This window comes from Leucoraja erinacea, chromosome 23, assembly GCF_028641065.1.
Source record: "Leucoraja erinacea ecotype New England chromosome 23, Leri_hhj_1, whole genome shotgun sequence".
NCBI classification, from domain to species: Eukaryota; Metazoa; Chordata; class Chondrichthyes; order Rajiformes; family Rajidae; genus Leucoraja; species Leucoraja erinaceus.
In genome coordinates, this window is record NC_073399.1 from 9,555,864 (window position 1) to 9,568,197 (window position 12,334).

The following is a 12,334-nucleotide window of genomic DNA, read 5'->3' on the forward strand; positions in this document are numbered from 1 at the left end:
CGTCTGGAGCTATGCTCCTGGTAGGGCCACCCATGGCGGTAAGGTCGAGGGGGAGGTCTCTGACAAAGAGCAATCCAACCAAGATCTCAACGGTGGAACAGGCGGAGGACGATGGCTGGCCTTAGTGGAGCGTCACAACGGCTGGGAAGGCGGATGAAGGCTGCAGCAGAAAAGAGTCTCCGGTCGTCTTGGACTCCATGCCACTGGATCCTGACCCGGCCGTGTGGTGGCTGTCTGTGCACCAGTCTCCCCACGTTCAACAAAGTCACACACAGGCGTCCTCCATATAGGTAATAGCACCCTGGAGACACCCTTGGTCAGCCATGATCGAAGGGAGCCTAAGATGGTCACATGGACCAAGGCACAGTGTAGATGGGTGGTCAGGACCAGAACAGATCCCATTGTCAGTGTGCAACAGAAATAAAAATGCCAATATTGAAATTGGCTTTTAGTTTTTGTTGAACATTCACATGTTTAAACTGGAGATGAAAGTCCAATCTCCGTTCCTTGGTTTGGACTTTGGACAACTAATTGGGGCAAAAGTTGACCTGGACCAACCAAGCACCCGAGGAGCAGTTCGCTTCTGAGTCATGCGTTAAATAGTGGAGTAAAGACCCTGTCCCAATTAGGAGACCTAAACAGCAACCTCTGGTGACCTTGCCCGCCACCCAAGGTTTCCATGAAGTCACAGGAGGTTTTGGTCACTCTCGCTCATGGTCGAAAGTGGTTTCCACGTGGTCGAGGCTTCATCTAGGTTGCTGCTATTTTTTCATCATGTTTAAAACCGGCCTCGACTAAAAATAGGTTGCCGTTTTTAAAATCGATAATTTTTTAGTCACAGGTCTAGTCGAAGCCGGTTTTCTTCATAGTCGAGGAAGGTTTTCAACATATGTGTGGGAGGTGGTAGGAGGTTGCAGGTCACCTCGACCTTGATTTTTTTTTGGGTGGCGGGCAAGGTCACCAGGGTTTGCTGTTTAGGTCTCCTAAGTGGGACAGGCCCTTAACTCAGCGGGCCAGGCAGCACCTCTGGAGAGGAGGAATGGGTAATGTTTTTGGGTGGAGACCTGAAATGTTTCAGGGACTTGACCCCGAAACATCACCCTTCCTTTTTCTACCAGAGCTGCTGCCTGGTCCCGCCGAGTTACTCCAGCACTTTGTGCCTATCTTCGGTATAAGCCAGCATCTGCAGTTCCTCCTTGCACGTTCTTTAGCAACACAACTGCGCTGCTCTCCAGTATCAGTCGTGAGTATCTGTGGAATGGGTGACGCTCTCAGCGGTTCCATTTTGTTTCCATCTGCGAAGAGTACCTTGGGATGGATTCTTGTGTGTGGTGAAACAGAAGCAGGGACTGGAGCAGATTGTAATAAATGAGTGACAGCTCTCAGCTCCTGGGGTTTCCACATGTCCGAACCCATTTAAACATCTGGTTGAATTTTCCAATTAATAACACAACATGCCAAGCCACTTCGTATCATTTACCAACGTTTCCACTTAAAGCAATCACCATCTTCATAATTTTGAATCAAGAGCCAAGAGTGTTTTATTGTCATGTGTCCCAGATAGAACAATGAAATTCTTACTTGCAGCAGCACAACACAATATGTAAACATAGTACACTATGAACAATATATTTAGTGAGAGAAAAAGCTCAGTGTGTGCATATATACTCATACACATATATATGTTTGTATGTATGTGCGTGTGTGTGTGTGTATATATATATATATGTAAATACACGCACACGCGCACACACACGCGCACACACATGCACACACACATGCGCGTACACACGCGCACACACATGTGCACACACACACATACGCGCACACACATGTACACACACATACGCGCATGCACGCGTACACACACACACGCATGCACACACAAACGCGCACACGCGCGCGCGCACACGCGCGCACGCACACACGTACGTACACATGAGAAACAAACAAACAATAACTGCAATAATAACAACAATAGTCGGGGCAGTTCAGAGCTGAATGGCTGATCTGTTAGATAGAGATCTAGGGGCTGGTGGAATCAAGGGACATGGGGAGAAGGCAGGCACGGGTTATTGATTGGGGCCGATCACTGTGTTCACTGTGTAAGGAAGAACTGCAGATGCTGGTTTAAATTGAAGGTAGACACAAAATGCTGGAGTAACTCAGCGGGTGAGGCAGCGTCTCTGGAGAGAAGGAATGGGCGACATTTCGGGTCAAGACCCTTAGGTGAGGCAGCATTTTGAGTCTACCTTGCAGTGTTCACTTCTGACTGGGACTGTATTAACGACATCACCTGTCCCACCCTCAGTGGTTGCAGCCACTTTAGAGAATCTATCTGTATTGTACACCGTGCTTTCGAGGAGCTCTCAATGAGTCACTGTTCATTTCAATAGACAATAGACAATAGGTACAGGAGTAGGCCATTCGGCCCTTCGAGCCAGCACCGCCATTCAATATGATCATGGCTGATCATCCACAATCAGTAAAATCAGCGGATTCCTGTAAAATCAGCACATCAAAACCTATGACAGCAAAGACGTGAACACATTCCTCGGATTGGAACTTGCAGCAAGCCGGGCAATATTCCCTAAAAGGAGATTCCCCAGCTTCTTTTTTGTCTATCTTTGATTTTTCCAGCATCTGCAGTTCCTTCTTAAACATTCCCTAAAAGGAACTCACATTTCCATCCGAAAACACTCAGGTCCACCGCCGCGTACTACAAGGCCATAAATATCCCGGCGAGCCAGGAGGTGAACCATTTTAGGGAAGTAGGCGCGTTGTACCTATTTAAAATATCGGGCATATTTCAGCGATGAATCTTTGGATGATTCCGTTTAAATCCTGCTTATAGTTGGATCACTTTGATCTAATATAACAGATCCCATTTAAGATGTGCTCTGACAAGATCAAATACATGTTAAATAAATGTTCCCATGAAAAAAAAACGGTTGGTCTTATCAGAGCTCTGCTGTACCACTTTGAGGTCAGTTGTGCTGTAGACAAACTCGAGTCGGGCTGCTTTTGAAGTGGCTATTGTAGTCTAGTACTATTTTCCAACAGCTGTGCTTTACGTTCTTGGAACCTACTCGCTAATCCCCGAGCTGACCTGTCCTACATAGCTTCCAGTTTTAATTTGGATTCTTCAATGCTGCAATATTAGTCCTGAAATAGGACTATTAATGATGTTTACACCACAGGAAGGGAGGATTTTTAAAAGGGGATAAAAAAAGAAGATAGACACAAAATGCTGGAGTAAAGGGGCTGTCCCACTTAGGTGACCTAATACGCGGGTCCTGGCGAGTTTGCCCTCGACTCATACTCGCAGCATGGGCGACACGAGGTCGTAGGAGGTCTTCGTAACTCTCCTTCATGCTCGAGAGTGATCTCCGCGTACTCGAGGCCTCAGCTAGGTCGCGGCGTTTTTTTCAACGTTAAAAAATGCCCGCGAGTAAAAATAGGTCGCCATGGAAAAAATTGATACTTTTTTAACTCGTAGGTTTAGTCGTAGTAGGTCGTGGTAGGTCGACATGTTAGTCACAGGTAATCGAAGGTAGTCGTAGATAGACTTTATCATAGTCGAAGGGAGGTCAAGGAGATCGAAAGAGGTCGTCTTCACTCTCCACTATTTGGTGTCCAATTTTCCCGAAGTTAGTCGTAGCTAGTCTTCAACATAGTTGAAGGAGGTCTTCAACATGTCATTTTTTTAAACTCTTCTAAACTCGCCAATTAGGTCGCCCAAGTAGGACAGCCCCTTAGCGGGACAGGCAGCATCTCCGGAGAGAAGGAATGGGTGACGTTTCGGGCTGAAGAGGGGCCTGAAGAAGGTTCCTCGACCCGAAACATCACCCATTCCCTCTGTCCAGAGATGCTGCCAGACCCGCTGAGTTACTCCAGCATTTTGTGCCTTATCTTCGATGTTAAACCAGCATCTGCAGTTCCTTCCTACACAAAGTGCTGGAGTAACTCAGCGGGTCTGGCAGCATCTCTGGAGGGAAGGAACAGGTGACATTTCGGGTGGAGACCCTTCTTCAGACTGAGAGTCAGGGGAGAGGGGAACAAGAGACATAGTGGGTGCTTGGGCATTGAGAAAACACGCATGGCCGTGGCAGTAGTTCTGGATTAAAAAGTGTTACTGTAGGAGGAGGAATCACAAGAGGGGGAGCAGCAAGACAGGGACTTGCAGAAGTCTCGCTGGAGAGAGGAGAACTTCTTCAAAGTAGCCATTCCTTGAGGAGATTTCACAGTGGAGCAGAGGAACTGTAGATGCTGTTCTACACCCAAGGTAGACACAAAAATCTGGAGTAACAAGACACTGCAGATTGAGGGTGTTGCTGTTCAAAGGGACCTGGGTATCCTTGAGCATGAACCACTCAAAGTTAACCTGCAAGGAGGGGGATTACTATGTTGGCCTTCACTGTGTGAGGAATGAAGTGCTGGAATAGAGACAGGCGCAATGAGCTGGAGTAACTCAGCGGGACAGGGAGCATCTCCGGAGAGAAGGAATGGGTGGCATTTCGGGTCTGAAGAAGGGTCTCCGCCTGAAACGTCACCCATTTCTTATCTCCAGAGATGCTGCCTGTTCCCGCTGAGTTACTCCAGCATTTTGCGCTTATCTTCAGTGTAAACCAGCATCTGCAGTTCCTTCCTGCACAAAATGCTGAAGTAACTCAGCGGGACGGGGCAGCATCTCTAGAGAGAAGGAAGAGGTTGACGTTTTGGGTCGAGACCCTTCTTTCAGACCCGAAAGATCTTCTTTTAGAGCAGAGAGACATCTTATTGACCCTGGTAAGATTTAGCTGGGGTCTTGTGTACAAATCTCCCTCTCCGGTGAGGCACATAGTCACAATGGAGCTGGTGCACCAAGTGTTGCTTGGAAAGAGGAAGCCAGCAGAGGCTGGGGTTACAGATGGGGACAAGTCTTCTGTGAGCTAAGACTAGGCCTGTTTTAAATCCCATATCCTTCATCACCTTATCAACCCGTGCTGCTGCCAACAAGATTTAAAGAAGGCAGTGTTTACTGTTCATCAAGCCATAAGTTATTGGAACAGAATTCGGCCATTTGGACACAAAGTGCTGGAGTAGCTCAGCAGGTCAGGCAGCATCCCTGGAGAACATGTGTTTAAGAAGGAACTGCAGATGCTGGAAAATCGAAGGTACACAAAAATACTGGAGAAACTCAGCGGGTGCAGCAGCATCTATGGAGCGAAGGAAATAGGCAACGTTTCGTCCCGAAACGTTGCCTATTTCCTTCGCTCCATAGATGCTGCTGCACCCGCTGAGTTTCTCCAGCATTTTTGTGTACCTTCCCTGGAGAACATGGATTGGCGACGCATCAGGTTGCGACCCATCTTCGGACTGATCGGTTTGGGAGAAGAATAAATACACAAATAAGTTATAGGGGCAGAATTAGGCTATTCGGCCCATCAAGTCTACTGCCATTCAATCATGGCTGATCTATCTCTCCCTCTCAACCCCACTCTCCCCATGTACCCCTGACACCAGTACTAATCAAGAATCTTTCCAACTCCGCCTTAAAAATATCCATTGAGTTGGCCTCCGCAGTCTTCTGTGGCGATGAATTCCGAAAATTATTAATCATTACTGCATGTATAATGTTTACACTGAGCACCCTGCTGTACATGACAAATTAACTCAGAATTGAAGGAGGTTCTTCGCCACAGAAGGCTGTGGAGGCCAAGTCAGTGAATATTTTTAAGGCAGAGATAGATACTGGTGTCAGGGGTTATGGGGAGAAGGCAGGAGAATGGGGTTAGGAGGGAGAGATAGATAGAAACATAGAAAATAGGTGCAGGAGGAGGCCATTTGTCCCTTCGGGCCAGCACCGACATTCATTGTGAACATGGCTGATCGTCCCCAATCAATAACCCGTGCCTGCCTTCTCCCCATGTCCCTTGATTCCACCAGCCCCTAGATCTCTATCTAACAGATCAGCCGTGATTGAATGGCGGAGTAGACTTGATGGGCCGAATGGCCTAATTCTACTACAATTCCTTATGACATGACCTTATGACCTTTTGATAACTAATTTAATCTCATCAACTTAGTTAATGATCTGCACCAAACGTGATGTCTAAGAGCAATGCAGTGCCGTTATTTATTATATTTTCCCTTCCCTTTTGTGAAGTCAACACCTTCCATGTCAGCACCGCTGGCTGTGTTACCTGTGTCAACTTAGAGACAAGATGCAAGGGCTCATTTTTCAACGATGCATCTTATCACCGCTCACCTGAATCATCATCATCTCACAGCTCTCTCTGTTAGCACTACCTAGCAAATTTGCATTGCCAGAGGCGATTGAGTGTAGGTCGATTGCAATGCAATTCTCGATTTGTACCACCTATGTTATTCCTCTCTGGCAAGAACTAACAATGTTGGGGCAGTCATGGTGGCGCAGCGGTATAGTTGCCACCTTACGGCGCCGGAGACCCGGGTTCGATCCAGACAACGGACGCTGTCTGCACGGAGTTTGTACATTCTCCCCATGACCTGCGTGGGTTTTCTCCGAGATCTTTGTATTCCTCCCACACTCCAAAGACGTGCAGGTTTGCAGGTTAATTGGCTTGGTATAAATGTAATAATTGTCCCAGGTGTGCGTAGGGTGGTGTTAGTCCATGTAGGATGGGATCGCTGGTCGGCGCGGGCTCGGTGGGTCGAAGGGCCTGTTTCCGCGCTGTATCTCTAAACTAAACTAAACCACAACTTCCATTGATACCGCTCCGTTGAAAGTAGCTACACATCGCAGCTTGACGTCGGTGTTGTCGGAGGTAGAGAGAGGCAGAGGGGTTTAGGAAAGAATTTCAAAGCTTAGGGCTTTTGGCAGCTGCAACACAGCCACCAATGGTGAAACGATTAAATCCAGGGACCAAAGTGAAAGAGGCAGAGGGAAGTCGTAACTACGACAGGCTGGAGGACGTAGTAAAGATAGAGGCAAAACCACGTGGAATTTGAAATCAAGGGTGGAAGATTTATAATTGTGGTGTTGCCTCAGAACTGATAGTGGGAAATAAACAAAGACTTGGTATGACTTAAGATGCGGGCAGCAGAGTTTTGCTTAGAATGTATGAAGAAGGAACAATTCCTCATATGTTGCAAAACTTGGCTAATAAAGTATTATTGTTATTGTGAAAAAGCTGGAGGAACTCAGCGGTTCTGGCAGCATCTCTGGAGAAGAAGAATAGTGGCGTTTCTTCTTTAGACCCTCGAGACCCTCCTTCAGACTCTGGCATTGGACCACCCGATATTTAGATAGAGTCATAGAGTGATACAGTGTAGAAACAGGCCCTTCGGCCCAACTCGCCCACACTGGCCAACATGTCCCAGCTACACTAGTCTCACTTGCCTGTGCTTGGTCCATATCCCTTCAAACTTGTCATATCCATGTACCTGTCTAACTGGTCCTTAAATGATGGGATAGTCCCAGCCTCAACTACCTCAACTAGCAGTTTGTTCCATACACCCACCAGCCTTTGTGTGAAAAAGTTACCTCTCAGATTCCTATTAAATCTTTTCCCCTTCACTTTGAACCTATGTCCTCTGGTCCTCGATTCACCTACTCTGGGTAAAAGACTCTGTGCATCTACCCGATTATTCCTCTCATGATTTGATACATCGTTGTCATGGCTATCCCTCACGGTCGAGGATGATGGTCTACGTTCTGCTGTTTTATGGCCTCTCATGCCTTATTGGCTTCTGAGTCCAACCCTGGCTTTGCATCTCCCAGAACAAAGACTGCCTGTGTGTGTGTGTTTGTTTAACGTGTACTTGATGTTGCACTCCAAGACGAACACAGTCCTTCACAAATCAATCAACTAATTCCAATGGCAAGGGAACCAAGCCGATTGGAGCTGATAGATCTGTTGCGACCTCCATCCGCCTTCACAGCCGTTGAGTTCAAGATAACTTTGCCCACCTGTTCCGCCGTTGAGATCTTGTAGGTTGGATGGTTCTGAGTCTGGACCCTCATCCTCGACCTTACCGCCACGGGTGGCCCTACCTGAAGCTGGTGCTTCCGACGGCTTCACTCTCGGAATCATGGGGTCACGCAAGCCTCTTCACCACGACAAGATAAACGCTCCAAAGAGGATTTAGTACACCGCTATAAGATCTCCCCTAATCCTCCTGCGCTCCATGGAATAGAGACCCAGCCTACTCAACCTCTCCCTATAGCTCACACCCTCTAGTCCTGGCAACACCCTCATAAATCGATTCTGAACCGTTTCAAGCTTGACAATATCTTTCCAATAACATGGTGCTCAGAACTGAACACAACATTCTAAATGCGGTCTCACCAACATCTTAGACAACTGCAACATGACCTCCCAACTTCTATACTCAATACTCTGACTGATGAAGGCCAAAGTGTCAAAAGCCTTTTTGACCACCGTATCTACCTGCGACTCGACCTTCAAGGAACCATGCACCTGTACTCCTACATCCCTCTGTTCTACAACACTACCCAGAGGCCAACCATTTACTGTGTAGGTCCTGCCCTTGTTCGAGGTCCCAAAATGCAACACCTCACACTTTTCTGTATTAAATTCCATCCACCATTCCTCTGCCCACCTGGCCAATCGATCCAGATCCTGTTGCAATCGTTCATGACCATCTTCACTATCTGCAAAACCACGAACCTTTGTATCATCAGCAAACTTGCTAATCTTGCCCTGTATGTTCTCATCCAAATTATTGATGTAGATGACAAACAGTAACGGGCCCAGCACCGAACCCTGAGGCACACCACTAGTCACAGGCATCCAATCTGAGAGGCAACGTTCCACCATCGCCCCCTGCTTCCTTCCATGGAGCCAATTTGCTATCCGTTCAGCTATCTCTCCTTGGATCCCATGCGATCTAACCTTCCAGGGCAGCCTACCATGCGGAACCTTGTCGAACATCTTACTGAAGTCCATGTACACAACATCTACAGCTTCATCCTTCATCAACCTTTTTGGTCACGTCTTCAAAAAAATCAATCAGATTTGTGAGACACGACCTCCCACGTACAAAACCATGCTGATTGTCCTTAATCTGCCCTTGCCCATCCGAATGCCTGTATATCCTATCCCTCAGAATACTCTCCAGTAACTTACCAACTACAGATGTTAAGCTCACCGGCCTATAGTTCCCAGCATTTTCCCTGCAGCCCTTCTTGAAAAGAGGCACAACATTTGCCACCCTCCAGTCTTCCGGCACCTCGCCTGTATTTAAGGACCACTCGTAAATTTCAACCAGGGCTCCCGCAATTTCCTCTCTAGTTTCCCACAACGAACTCAGATATATCAGAGCAGGCCCTGGGGATTTGTCTACCTTTAGACACGCCAATACCTTCAGTACTTCTTCGACAGTAACCCTGACTGCTCGCAAGACACTTCCAGCGACTGCTCCAATTTCCTCCATCCCACTGTCTTTCTCCTCAGTAAATACAGAGGTGAAATACTCATTGAGGACCTTGCCCATCTCCTGGGGATCCACACAGAGCTGACCGCTTTGATTCCTGAGAGGTCCCACTCTCTCTCTCTCTCTCTAGTTACCCTTTTATCCCTTATGTATTTGTAAAATATTTTGGGATTGTCCTTAATGCAGCCCGCCAGAGGCATCACCTGGCCCCTTTTTGCCCTTCTGATCTCCTTTTTTAGTTTACTCCTTGGTTCCCAAAATTCCTCCAGGGATGCCCTTGATCCCAGCTGCCTATATCTGTCCCGTGCAACCTTCTTGCTTTTGACTAACATCTCAATTTCTCTCGTCAGCCAATCTTCCTTACGTTTGCCTGCTTTGCCCTTCACTCTAACGGGGATATATATATACGTACACATCCTGAGCTTTCGTCAGTACACTTTTAAAAGCATCCCACCTGGCCGATGTTCCTTTCCCCTCTAGTAACCTGCTCCAGTCAACTTGAACGAGACCTTCTCTTACACCCTCAAAGTTGGCCATGCCCCAGTTGAGCATTTTAACACGTGGACCCTCTCCGTCCCGATCCATAACTATCTTAAACCTAATCGAACTGTGGTCACTGGTCCCAAAAGGCTCCTCCACACACACACACTTCATTAACTTGCCCTTCCCAATTTCCCAATACTAGATCCAGCGTTGCCCCCTCACATGTGGGGGCCTCCACACATACTGCTCAAGAAAACTCTCCTGAACACTTTTGAGGAATTTCACCCCATCTAAACCCTTCGCGCTATGATTTTCCCAGTCTATATTGGGAACGTTAAAGTCCCCGACTGCAACAACCTTATTTGACCTGCAGCTGTCTGCAATCTCCCGGCACATTTGTTCTTCTAATTCCCGTTGACTATTCGGGGGTCTGTAGTACAACCCCAACAGACCCTTTCATGTTCCTCAGCTCCACCCACATGGCCTCAGTAGACGAACCGCCCGTAATGTCACCTCTGAACAAAGCCGTGACATCCTCCTTAACCAACAATGCAGCCCCCCCCCCCCCTCCTCTTTTTCCCTGACCCCTGTCTCTCTGAAGGAAGTCTCACCCCTGTCTCGCCAAACCTGTCCTATCCATGCACCGATCCAATTGTTTCTTAAATATTGTGACAGTCCCAGCCTCAACCACCTCCTCTGGCAGCTTGTCCCATACACCCACCACCCTTTGTGTGGATAACATTCCCATTAAATCTTTAAGAAGGAACTGTAGATGCTGGAAAATCCAAGGTAGACAAAAATGCTGGAGAAACTCAGCGGGTGCAGCAGCATCTATGGAGCGAAGGAAATAGGCAACGTTTCGTCCCGAAACGTTGCCTATTTCCTTCGCTCCATAGATGCTGCTGCACCCGCTGAGTTTCTCCAGCATTTTTGTGTACCTCCCATTAAATCTTTTCCCCTTCACCTAAATCCATGTCCTCTGGTCCTCGATTCACCTACTCTGGGCAAGAGACTCTGTGCATCTACCCGATTATTCCTCTCATGATCTTATACACCTTATACACCTTATCCACCTCATGATCCAGAATAAGGGGTCATAGTTTAAGGATAAGGGGGAAATCTTTGAGGACCGAGATGAGGAAAACTTTTTTCACACAGAGAGTGGTGAATCTCTGGAATTCTCTGCCGCAGAAGGTAGTTGAGGCCAGTTCATTGGCTATATTTAAGAGGGAGTTAGATGTGGCCCTTGTGGCTAAAGGGATCAGGGGATATGGAGAGAAGGCAGGTACAGGATACTGAGTTGGATGATCAGTCATGATCATATTGAATGGCGGTGCAGGCTCGAAGGGCCGAATGGCCTACTCCTGCACCTATTTTCTATGTTTCTATGCTGCCTGACCCGCTGAGTTACTTCAGCACTTTCTGTTTTTTTTAAAGAGTTTTAGAGGCCCAGAGTGGAAACAGGCCCCTTCTTTGGCCCACCGTGTCCACACCAGCCATCAACCACCTCTATACTAGTTCTATGTTAAGCATAGAACTATCCTATCCATGCAAAGAACTGTCTATCGCACCCTACCCACTAGGGGCAGTTTACAGAGGCCCATTTACCTGCAAACCTGCACGTCTTTGGAATGTGAGAGGAATCCGGAGGTCACTGGGAGATGGCACAGACAGCACCCGCAGTCAGGATGGAACCCGGGTGGGTCTCTGGCGGTGTGTGGCAGCAACTCTACCGCTGTGCCACCGTACCAAGAGGGTTTATTGCCATGTGTCCCAGATAGGACAATGAAATTCCTGCTTTGCTGCAGCACGACAAAATATTTTAGGCATAAATACAGAACAGATCAGTGTGTCCATACACCATAGACCATGTATATATACACACATAAATAAACAGATAAAGTGCAATAGACTGTTACAGTTCAGAGTTTGTTTGTTGTGTTTAATAGTCTGATGGCTGTGGGGAAGTAGCTGTTCCTGAACCTGGATGTTGCAGGTTTCAGGCTCCTGTACCTTCTACCTGATGGCAGCGGGGAGATGAGAGTGTGGCCAGGATGGTGTGGGTCCTTGATGATGCTGGCAGCCTTTTTGAGGCAGCGACTGCGATAGATCCCCTCGATGGTGGGGAGGTCAGAGCCGATGATGGACTGGGCAGTGGTCACAACCTTTTGCAGCCTTTTCTGCCCCAGGGCGCTCAAGTTGCCGAACCAAGCCACGATGCAACCGGTCAGCATGCTCTCTACTGTGCACCTGTACAAGTTCGAGAGAGTCCTCCTTGACATACCGACTCTCCGTAATCTTCTCAGGAAGTAGAGGCGCTGATGTGCTTTCTTTATAATTGCATCAGTGTGCTGGGACCAGGAGAGATCTTTGGAAATGTGCACGCCCAGGAATTTGAAGTTCTTGACCCTTTCCACCATCGACCCGTTGA

At 47.7% G+C, this 12,334-nt stretch overlaps 1 protein-coding gene across 1 annotated transcript in view; it reads right to left on the bottom strand.

The window, feature by feature from the left end:
- aspscr1 (ASPSCR1 tether for SLC2A4, UBX domain containing) overlaps positions 1–5,488 on the bottom strand; it is a 170,786-nt gene extending 165,298 nt beyond the window's left edge. Inside the window, exon 1 of the mRNA XM_055653819.1 lies at positions 5,483–5,488. The gene's annotated coding sequence lies outside the window, so the exon portion shown is untranslated. The remainder of the gene's footprint in view (positions 1–5,482) is intronic.
- Positions 5,489–12,334: the final 6,846 nt, after the last annotated feature.